General features: G+C 52.2%; 1 long non-coding RNA gene across 1 annotated transcript; it reads right to left on the minus strand.

Annotated features, from left to right (window-relative positions):
- Positions 1-4900: 4900 nt before the first annotated feature.
- Positions 4901-8441, minus strand: LOC115948627. The gene is made up of 3 exons (XR_004082424.1): positions 8350-8441; positions 5322-5399; positions 4901-4979 (listed from the first exon to the last, which is right to left on the minus strand). It is a non-coding gene; the product is annotated as an uncharacterized LOC115948627 (long non-coding RNA).
- Positions 8442-9505: the final 1064 nt, after the last annotated feature.

Raw genomic sequence — 9505 nt, forward strand, 5'->3', positions numbered from 1 at the left:
CGCTCCCGCCGGGGCGCACGGAGCGCACCCACCGCGGCCCCGCAGCACAGAAAACCCTTTTTTTTTTCCTTTTTTTCTTTCAATCAAAACTCCCGCCCCGGCGCGGAGCAGCGCGGCCGCAGGGAGCGCAAGGAACAAAGCCCTGGGCTGCTGCTGTCCCCGTCCTTTGCTACGGACACCTCCTGCCCAAGGACAGCGCGCAGCTCTCCTCCTGCTGAGCCAGAGCCACCGGGATTTATTCACCGATTTATACACAAACTGCTGCCTTTGGAAACGAGATCTTATTCCAACGTACCTTAATTACCACTCGGTTAAACTTCAGTCAAGCAGCCTTTGCTCTTTTAGGAATTTATTTTGGAGCGTGATGCCCTCTGCATGTTCTTTATAGAAAAAGGAAGCTGCATTTGCCCTGCACACAATCTGACACCAACAGCTTTTTTAACTTCACTATTGCAGGCTTTCTTTGGCTACCATCTGACCCCTCAAAAAAACCCCACAAAGCCTTGTCAGGGCTGCATTCCCAGTTGTTGCTCTCACACATTCTTGGCTTCCTCCTTGTTCCCTGGTTTCCCTTTTCCCCACTTTTATAGCACAAGCCCAACCTACCACAGACATCCAGACAAACCACATCAGCAAACACCCTGCTGGTGAGTGCTGCTTTTATTTTGGGTGATGGATGAGGCTCCACTACACAGCTTAATTAAGTCTTGCCAGATAGAGAAGATAAATCCAGAACTTGCATTTCCACTGACTTGTGGCTGTGATTCAGATATTCTAAAATATTCTTTAAAAATTGCTTGTCGGGTCATCATAAGCTGTTGAAGTAAAACCCAGAGAAATGGATCTTTGCCTTAACAATCAGAAATAGGACAGACAGGGGATTTTCAGCTGGATCTCTCCCTGTTCTCTACAATAGGAGTATGGGGAGTTTGCACACAGAAGTCACCACTCAGCAGCAGGCCATACTCAGAGTTTGTGCTTCAAAACTGACGAGAAAAGACAAAGAATTCTTACTAAAGGTCCCCATCACCTCCCATTTCCTCAGCACCTCCACATTCAGCATCTCTGTGGCACTCCTGGCACCTGATGCTGTCCCCTCCTTCCTCTCTGCAGGGCAGGCGAGCAGCTGCCTCTGCCTGAGCAGATCCTCCTGTTAATTCCTCCTCCAGCCCCGAGGAATCTGCAGCTGCCCAGGGAACAGGAATATCTGGGAAGTGCCCAAAGCCACATCTCAGTTCAAAGGCAGCATTGTCTACAGCTCAGGAACAAAAGTCTGGGGAAGTGGTTTGTCACACAGCAATGCACACAATGAAAATTCTCCTTTCAGAATTTCACCTTCGTTTGCTTTTTACAGCATAGGGAGAAGAAGCAACATGGTTTTTGGTGAAAAGACACAGAAAATCTTTTTTAATGACTGGAATTCACCCCACCAACTACTAAAAGAGCTTTCTGACACACAGGCTGCACTCTGCATCTCATAAAGCACTGGGTGAGCTGTAACTACATAAATTTACCTCCTCTGTGAGGCAGAATGTACTGATATAACCTTTTAATTTATTTTTTTAACAAGTTTTTACTTTGCCTTTGCAGCTGGGTAGGAAGCTGGGCTGAGGCAGAGTTCTCCATTAACTGGGAACCTGGTCACATGCCTTGGGGCTTTTAAGTGAAAATTAGGAGCTGAGAGCCCACAGCACCTCTGCATATCACAGACAGAGCCTTCACAGGGCCTGCTGCTCCCCTGGATCTGGTGCCACACCAGTGAGACACTTTTATCAGAGATGGAGACACTCCATGGGAGAGGCACACGGGCAGAAGTTCTGCTCTGGCTCTGTTTTACTGCCCTGAAATGCTCAAAGCCCAGCTCAGGGCTGGCCAGGGAGGAGAGCCTGGGCTTCCCCGGAGCCTTCAGCACAGAGGGAGGAACAAACAAACACCCTCTGCTCCCAGGGCAGCATCCCCAGCGTCCCCAGGCAGCCCAGCCCCAGCAGAGGTCACTGCTGGCCCATCACCAGCCCAGTTCCATTGAACCCGTGGAAAAAAGGTTAAAAAGCAGCTGAGCCCTGCAACAACCAGAACCCTCCCATGCCTGAGTTCTCGAACACCACCCAGCTGATCCCAACCAAGGGAGCCAGAGCAATTCCTTCTCACACTGCCCAGCTCCTCAGGGCTCGGCCTGGAAACAGCTCAGACACACAGGTCCCACCCTTCTCAGAGGAATCCAGAGTGAAATGCATCCTGCAAACCCTCCCTGGCACAGGGAATTTGCTATCAATCCATTTCTATAATTCCATCAATCCATTTCCCACTGACGCTCAGCACAGCCCGGCTGTGCCCACGCAGGGTTTGGGTGAGACCCAGCCTGGGGGGGAACAAACCTGAAACAGAGACCTGACCCTGGAATTGGAACAATTCAGGAAAAAAAACAGCCAAGAGTTTTACCAGCACCTGGGCTCTTCATCTGCAGGAGAATGGGAGCATTTTCCTAAGTCAGCAGCTGATGCTCGGTCACTCATGGGCTGGAAGGAAAGCCAGGGCAGCGTGTTCAGAGGAGGCTCCTGAGACAGGAGAAACCCTCATGCTTGTCCTTTGTGGCTTTTTCCAGCATGTGACAAAAATAAATCTACATTTCTTGCACTCCTGGCACAGATTAAGGACCTAATCCTTGACTCGATTAACCCCTTCTCTTCCATTTTGGATAGACACTAATTCTGACAGGTTTGGATACAGCACAGCTGAGAGACACCCAGGGCTGCTCAGAAATTCCAGAATGATCACTCAGAGCCCTCAGGACCGTCTCCAGACGCCTTTCTCCAAGGAGATTCAGAAGACTGAAGTAAAAAAACCCCAAGGAAACACATTCCCTGTGTGTGTCCTTAGAAAAAGGAGCAGCAAGGCAGGCAGGCAGTCAAAGGGGAGCAGACATCCCATCCACCCTGAATTCCAACAGCTCCCACTCTCCTCCAGGAGAGTCACACACCAAAACCTGGGGGCAGTGCCACCCAGGGCACCCTCATGCCATCACAGTAACTGAAAATGAGGGAACTAAAGCTCGTTTTAGTTTATTCCACGTCCTCTGGATACACTAATTGAAAAAAAAAAAGAATTAAAGCTACTTTAATGCATTCCCAGTCCTCTGGAAATGCCCTTTAACCAGGCCTGGAACACAAGAGGCAGCTCCTGGAGTCACAAACCTTGAGCTGCTGGCAGGCTCAGGGTGGGGATGGAGGAGCAAACACAACCCTGGAAAAAGCTGCTGGGTCAGGACTGAGTCATTCCCATCCCCAGAGGGACCCCAAACCAGAGAGTCTGTACCCCACACACAGCCCCCACCCAGAGCACTCCCCCCAGCAAGCCCAGGGCCTTCCCTTCCAGCAAGCAGAGATGCTCAGTCATCCCAAACAATTCCACGAGCATCACAAAGTGTCTCAGGCTGCAGAGGTGGCACAAGAATTGCAGCCAGCGGCCCTCAGAAGAAAAGCCACCAGCAATGAGATTTTTTTTAATTTTTTTTGCAGGCAGAATGTAATTAGTGACACTGCTGGAACCCAGCCAGCAGCAATCAATGGATTAAAGGATGCTCCAAGTGTTGTGATAGTTACTAATTTCAAATTTAAATTAGGGGGATTAATATGGGATATTCCTTCACGCCGCGGCTGTGTGGAGAAAAATGAAGATATTAATATTGTGCATTCCATAATGAAACTGAGCATGCCACCAACAAAGATCAAAAGTGACATTTAGGACCTGACCATGAGACCCTCCAGCATGGAGGGAGGGGTGGCACTTTGGGAGGGGGCACTGCAAAGGGCATTCACACAGAATGCAAAGAGGCTGCCCCTGCACTGATCTTTGTGCCATTTTCACTGATATTTCTCTAATATTCTCATTATCTATAACAGCCAAGGTATGGACTGCACCTCTTCTATTCAGTAGCTAGAAAATAGGCCAAATGTTAGGAATTTCGGGGTGTAGCTTTTAGTGCCAATCCAACCCCCCGTTGGCACACCTGGCTGCCCGCAGGTGTGGTTTGAGCACAGGTGAGACAGAAAAGCTGAGAATGAGAGCCAAAAGCTGGAGAAAGGTCATGATGCACCACTCCAGGCGTTCCATGCAAGGGATTTGGGAGAGAAAAAGGGCAGGGCAGCACAGGGACAGCTCTGCACAGGGAAAGGTGCAGAAAAGCAGCAAAAGGAGAGCTCTGCTGCAGGGAAAGGTGCAGCAGAGCCCTCCAGAGGCACTGGGGAAGGACAAAGAAAGAACAAAACTTGCAGTTCATCTTCTCCTGCTCCTCCTCTCCTCTGGGAGGCAGTGGCATCCCGTGGCACTCCTGCCATCAGCTGCAGCTCCTGCCCAAGCCCAACAATGTGCAGCACTTCTAGGGCAGTATACTTGCTGATTGCTTCCTTGACTATTGCTCACAACAACCAGCTAAGACACTGCCAAAGAAACACTCACAGCTGGCACCAGGGAGCTGGGGCAGGTGGGTGAATCCTCCTCTCTTCTCACTCACACCAGGCCAGGGGCTGGGGACAAACACAGAGTCAGGGGAGCAGCTGCAGCAGCACTGAAGGAAAAGCTTTCAAGGGAGAAGAAACTCATAAATCAACAGTTGTCCTGCCCCTTAGCCCCAGCCCTTGGTTAGGGCCTCTAAAAATCACCAATATTAACAAGATAAACACAGCTGGCTTGTCTGTAATCTGTATTTGTCTCAAGAGCTCCCAAGTCTCCCACACCACCGTTCAGGCGAGACACTGGAACAATGAAGTATTTCCAAATGCTGAATAGCTCAAGATACAAACCTGTTTAAAGTGTTGGAGCGCTCCCTGCACTGCACAGGGGGCACGGGCTGGGCAGAAAGAGAATTCACTGGGACACCAAGGAGAGAGGCACCAACGCTCACCTGTCCAGGGACTCTGCTGTCACACACTGCAGCAGCCTGGGCTGCACAAGCTCTGGGGTGATCCAGCATTCCTCAGCTCCTGGAAACACAGGACCGTGTGAGAAGAGAGCCTGCAGGACAAAGGAGCTGTCTCCCCTCTCCCCAGAGGCTCAGGAGCAGTGAGGGATTGCCCAAGGGCCTCTTGTGCAACACCTGAGAGCAAAGGTGCTGCTCAGGAGCAGCCCCTGGCACACCTCACCTGGGATCCTCAGGCTCCACAGCCTCCATCAGGCAGAGCAGGCACCCAGTTTCAAATTCCAAAGGCTCCAGGATCTGCTCTGTGTGCAGACAGCAAGGCAGAGGGAGCTGAGGCTCTGGGCTCTCGTTTGCTCTCAGTGAAATTCAATTTCCTCTGCCCATCCAACCCCCCAGAGACACCCACCAGGCACTGCCAGGGCTCCATCCCCAGGAGGCTGCACCAGGTAACCAAAAATCCCTTCTTGGCTGGGACCCTTTCACCCTGAGGAGGAAAGCAAACAATTCTCAAAGATCAGGACCTGACAAGAGCCCCCACCTGCCTGTCCTGCCCCACTCTGAGGGAGCTTCTTGGTTAAACAGTGACCTCGCCATCCCTCCAGCATTTCCCATCAGGACCAGCACAACCCTGACTATCTCAAAGGCAATTAACAGGTCAGGGACAAGCACAGCCATAGGAGAGCAAAACAGCCTGGCACAGAAGAGGAAGATCCTGCTTCATCCCTCATCCTCCTCGGGGGACAGACAGGGCTGCAGAATTGCTGCTTTGGGAACTGTAAAACTTTCCTTTGAGCCACTAAAAACCACTAAAAATGACAGGGCAAGGGAAAGATGTTTTGGGGAATATCTTTGCAGCAAGAAAATGACCCTGCTTTTAAATTTTTCAAACCATTTTAGCTCCCCTCTGCTGCTTGCTACCTATAAGAATCGCTGGTGCTTAAGGAAAATAGAAAAATAAATTCACAAGCACAGTTCAAAGAGGTGCCACTCAAAGTTTACAATTTGCTGAATTTTCCATTTAAGGGCTCCATTTGCCCCAAAATGCCAATTTTCTCCTTAGAGAAAAGAGAACACATGACCTGTTTCACCTCCCACTGACTGTTGGGGTGCTTTACCTGGAGAGAGCCCCCCAGCCTGCAGAAATCACAGCAACTGCCCCATGTGGGGGGAAGGTGGCTGGAAGCTCCTGCTAAACCTCACTGTGGGGGTGACAAAGCAGCAGGAAAAAGCTGTTTGGTGGATCAGGTAACAGTGAATTAGCCCAGGAAGAAATTGTCACCATAAAACAACAAGCTGAGGGGTGTGGGAGGCGGAAAATCTCTCCTGTTACAGAAATTCTGCATTCCAAGAAAGGTAAAAGGTCCTGTCAGGTAAGACCTGCAGCAATCCCTTTGTCAGCACAGCAATATGTGATACCACAAGCTCATTTAATCAAGCCCATTTGTTTCAGCCCATTCCCAGCACTGTGCCTTCCTCCTGCTGTCACAAGGGGAGTTTACTCTGACTTTACTCTCAGGTTAGTGCTCTATTATCCCACCCTCTCCTGCAATATCCCACCAAATCGTCCAGCAAATGGCTCTGGGCTGTGACTCCTGGCAATGCTCATTGAGCCCTGCTATTGTGGCATTTTTCCCATTGCTTCCTTCTCCTCCAAGCTCCCCACAGCCTCCCAACTCCCCAGATACGAGACACCAGCTTAACACCTTAACCAAGCACAGATCTCCCCCCAAGAGATGCACAGACACCCCCCGGCGAGGACAGAGGTTTACCAGGGCCCTGCAGGGCAGTGCCAGGAGCTGCTCCAGCTCCCTCGGCTCCGTGGGCAGGCCCAGGTGAGCGCACCTGGCTCCAGGTGGTGCCAGGCTCCTGCTGCAGGCTGCGCCGGGGCAGGCAGAGCAGCAGAGGCTCCGGGAGCTGCCAGCACCTGAACTCCGGGGCAGTCCCACCCTCTGCTGGGGCTGTGGCTCCTCCCAGCCCTGCCACCACTCCCAGGCTGGAAATAAATGGGGCAACACCTGGGGAAATGGGGCAACACCTTTGCCCTGAGCCACAGGTGCTGAGAACAGAAACCCCACGCTCTGCTTTCCACCTTCTAGGAAATTCTGTTCTTCCCCTGGCAGTAACAACGAGTAACAGGGCTCTCCTCGCTTTTTTCCACCCTCTTCTCTCCCGAGTGAGATCAGAGGTGTCCAGCAGACACATCCTAAGCTCTGGCTGCAGGGCTCTGAAAGCAGCCCTGTCCCACAGGAGCACCTTTGTGCCACCCAGAATGTGTTTCACACCTTGGTCCACGGGCTTAGTGCATGATCCCTTCCCTCTACACCACTCCCTCCCTGGATCTCAGCCAGCTCAGATGAAACACACTGAGCCCAAAGGCTCCAGCAGGAGCCAAAATGTTCTGCCAGAGCTGCTCTGTGCTCCCTTGCCAGGCACCACACACACCAGTGCTGCCCACACTGCCCTGGAGAGGGTCTTTGAGGTGCTCTCAGCTCCACCAGCAGCTGAGCAGAGCTGTGAATTGCCAGAGCTGTTAATTGTGGCGCAGACAGCACCACCCTGCAGCGCTGGGCGGCGAGCAGAGCCCAGCCCGGCCTGGCTGCAGGGATGCTCCTGCAAGCAAAGCTGCCCCTGCTCCTGCCAGCCCGGCTCTGCAGAGCCAGGACAGCCTGAGGACAGCAGGCTGAGGCATTCTGCTGACTCAGGAGCTCAAACAGCCTGGGCAGAGTCCAGGCTGCTGCAGCCAGGGAGAGCTGTGACTCATTAACCCAGCGCTGCGCAGTTAGGCTGGGCTCAGCAGCCAGGGCAGGCTGGGCTCAGCAGCCAGGCTGGGCTCTCAGCATCCCACCCCTGCTCCAGCTTGTCAGCCCAAACAGGAATCTGGGGCTTATACCCGAGGTGGGCCTGGAAAAACAAGTTTATCCAAGTCAGGATGTTCCTGCCCCGGCCCCCAGATCCTCTGCTGGGACACAGGATGCTGCAGGCTCACCCACAGCAGAGATTTTACTGCCACAGCATCTCTGTTACCTTGTTAGACTCAGCCTCCCCATTCATCAGGGCTCTGAGGGATCTCTGGAGAACCCCTGGACATGCCTCTCTCCTTTCTTCCAAGGCCAGACCCACCTGATTTTACCTTTGTTACCCTCAGGTGCTCCCACACCCTCCCCCCAGCCCGACCCTGGCTGCACCTCCCTAACAGAAAGGATCTGGGAGGTGCATTTATCACCCCCGGGAGATGCATTTATCACCCCTGGGAGGTGCATTTACAGCTCCCCAGGAGTGCACTGCAACACTGCAGACAAGGAGAGAGTCCTGCACCTCAGCTGCTTCCCCTGTGGAGGTGCAGCAGCAGCAGCAGCCTTGCATCACCAGGGGGAACATCCGCAGGAACTTTTTAAACTCTAATTCCTCAATTTTTAAACTCTAATTCCTCTTACCAAAGCCTCCTCTGGTCCACTGGGTGCAGGATTCTTTTTTCAGAGGGAAGGCTGCTCCAGGCAGGCTGGGCATAGGTTGAATGCCTGGTCACTTCTCCCACAATGTATTCAAATGAAAACAAAAAGAAATATATAAACCTGAAAGCTGAATTAGATCCCCACTCTTGTATAAGCCCCTTCAGCTGAGTCTCTCTTTGGAAACAAAACAATGGCTCATGTGTTGTTAACTTCTCTCCGTTTGCATTAAGAAGTGATCTGTACCAGTTCCTAGAAGATTACTGGTGGTAATCTTTACCCTCAAAACACAAGGGAACACAGACCTGCCTACAAAACTGACTGCTTTTGGGAACTCCAAAATACCCTGGCATATACACAGCTAATAAATTATCAAACTGACTGTGCAGATGAGAGGCAGGCTGCTTACAAATGAATGCATTTTATATCAGATATAAAGCACGGGTGGGCCTGTTGTCAGAATAAAGGCAAAGCAGAGCTTTCCTGCCCCAGGTGAGCACTGGAGCTGTGCTATTTGTCATTTCCAGCACAAAGGGAACTGGAGGCACCACACTGAGCCAGGTAGCAGCGCTGGGGACAGGCTGGACAGGACAGCTTGTGCCAAGTGTGGCAGGGGAGGGGACAGCAGCCAGCTCCTCAGGGAGAAGGAAACATCCAGCTTTATGTTCCCCCTGTAAACACCTGACATGACAATGCATCACGGAGAGCCCAATTCCACACCAATCCGGGGGCCTGGGCTCACCCTGCTCCTGGGGATCCCTCCCTGCTCCCAGGTCTGCAGCCTCCAGCCTGTGCAGCTCCACACACTCCGTGTGAGCACCCTGCTGCTCTTTGGGTGCTGCTGCTTCCTGGGGTCCCCAAAAACCAGACCAGCATCCCCCAAACCGGACCAGCATCCCCAAAACCAGACCAGCATCCCCAAATCTGGATCAGCATCCCCCAAAACCAGAACAGCATCCCCAAATCCGGACCAGCATCCCCAAAACCAGAACAGCATCCCCAAAACCAGAACAGTATCCCCAAATCCGGACCAGCATCCCCCAAATCCGGACCAGCATCCCCAAATCCAGCCTGCATTTCTGCACGAGGGGATTGAAGGAAAAGGGCGGCAGAAGAGGAAGGGGAGAGAAAGGAGAAGGAA

This window comes from Geospiza fortis, unplaced genomic scaffold, assembly GCF_000277835.1.
Source record: "Geospiza fortis unplaced genomic scaffold, GeoFor_1.0 scaffold662, whole genome shotgun sequence".
NCBI lineage: Eukaryota > Metazoa > Chordata > Aves > Passeriformes > Thraupidae > Geospiza > Geospiza fortis.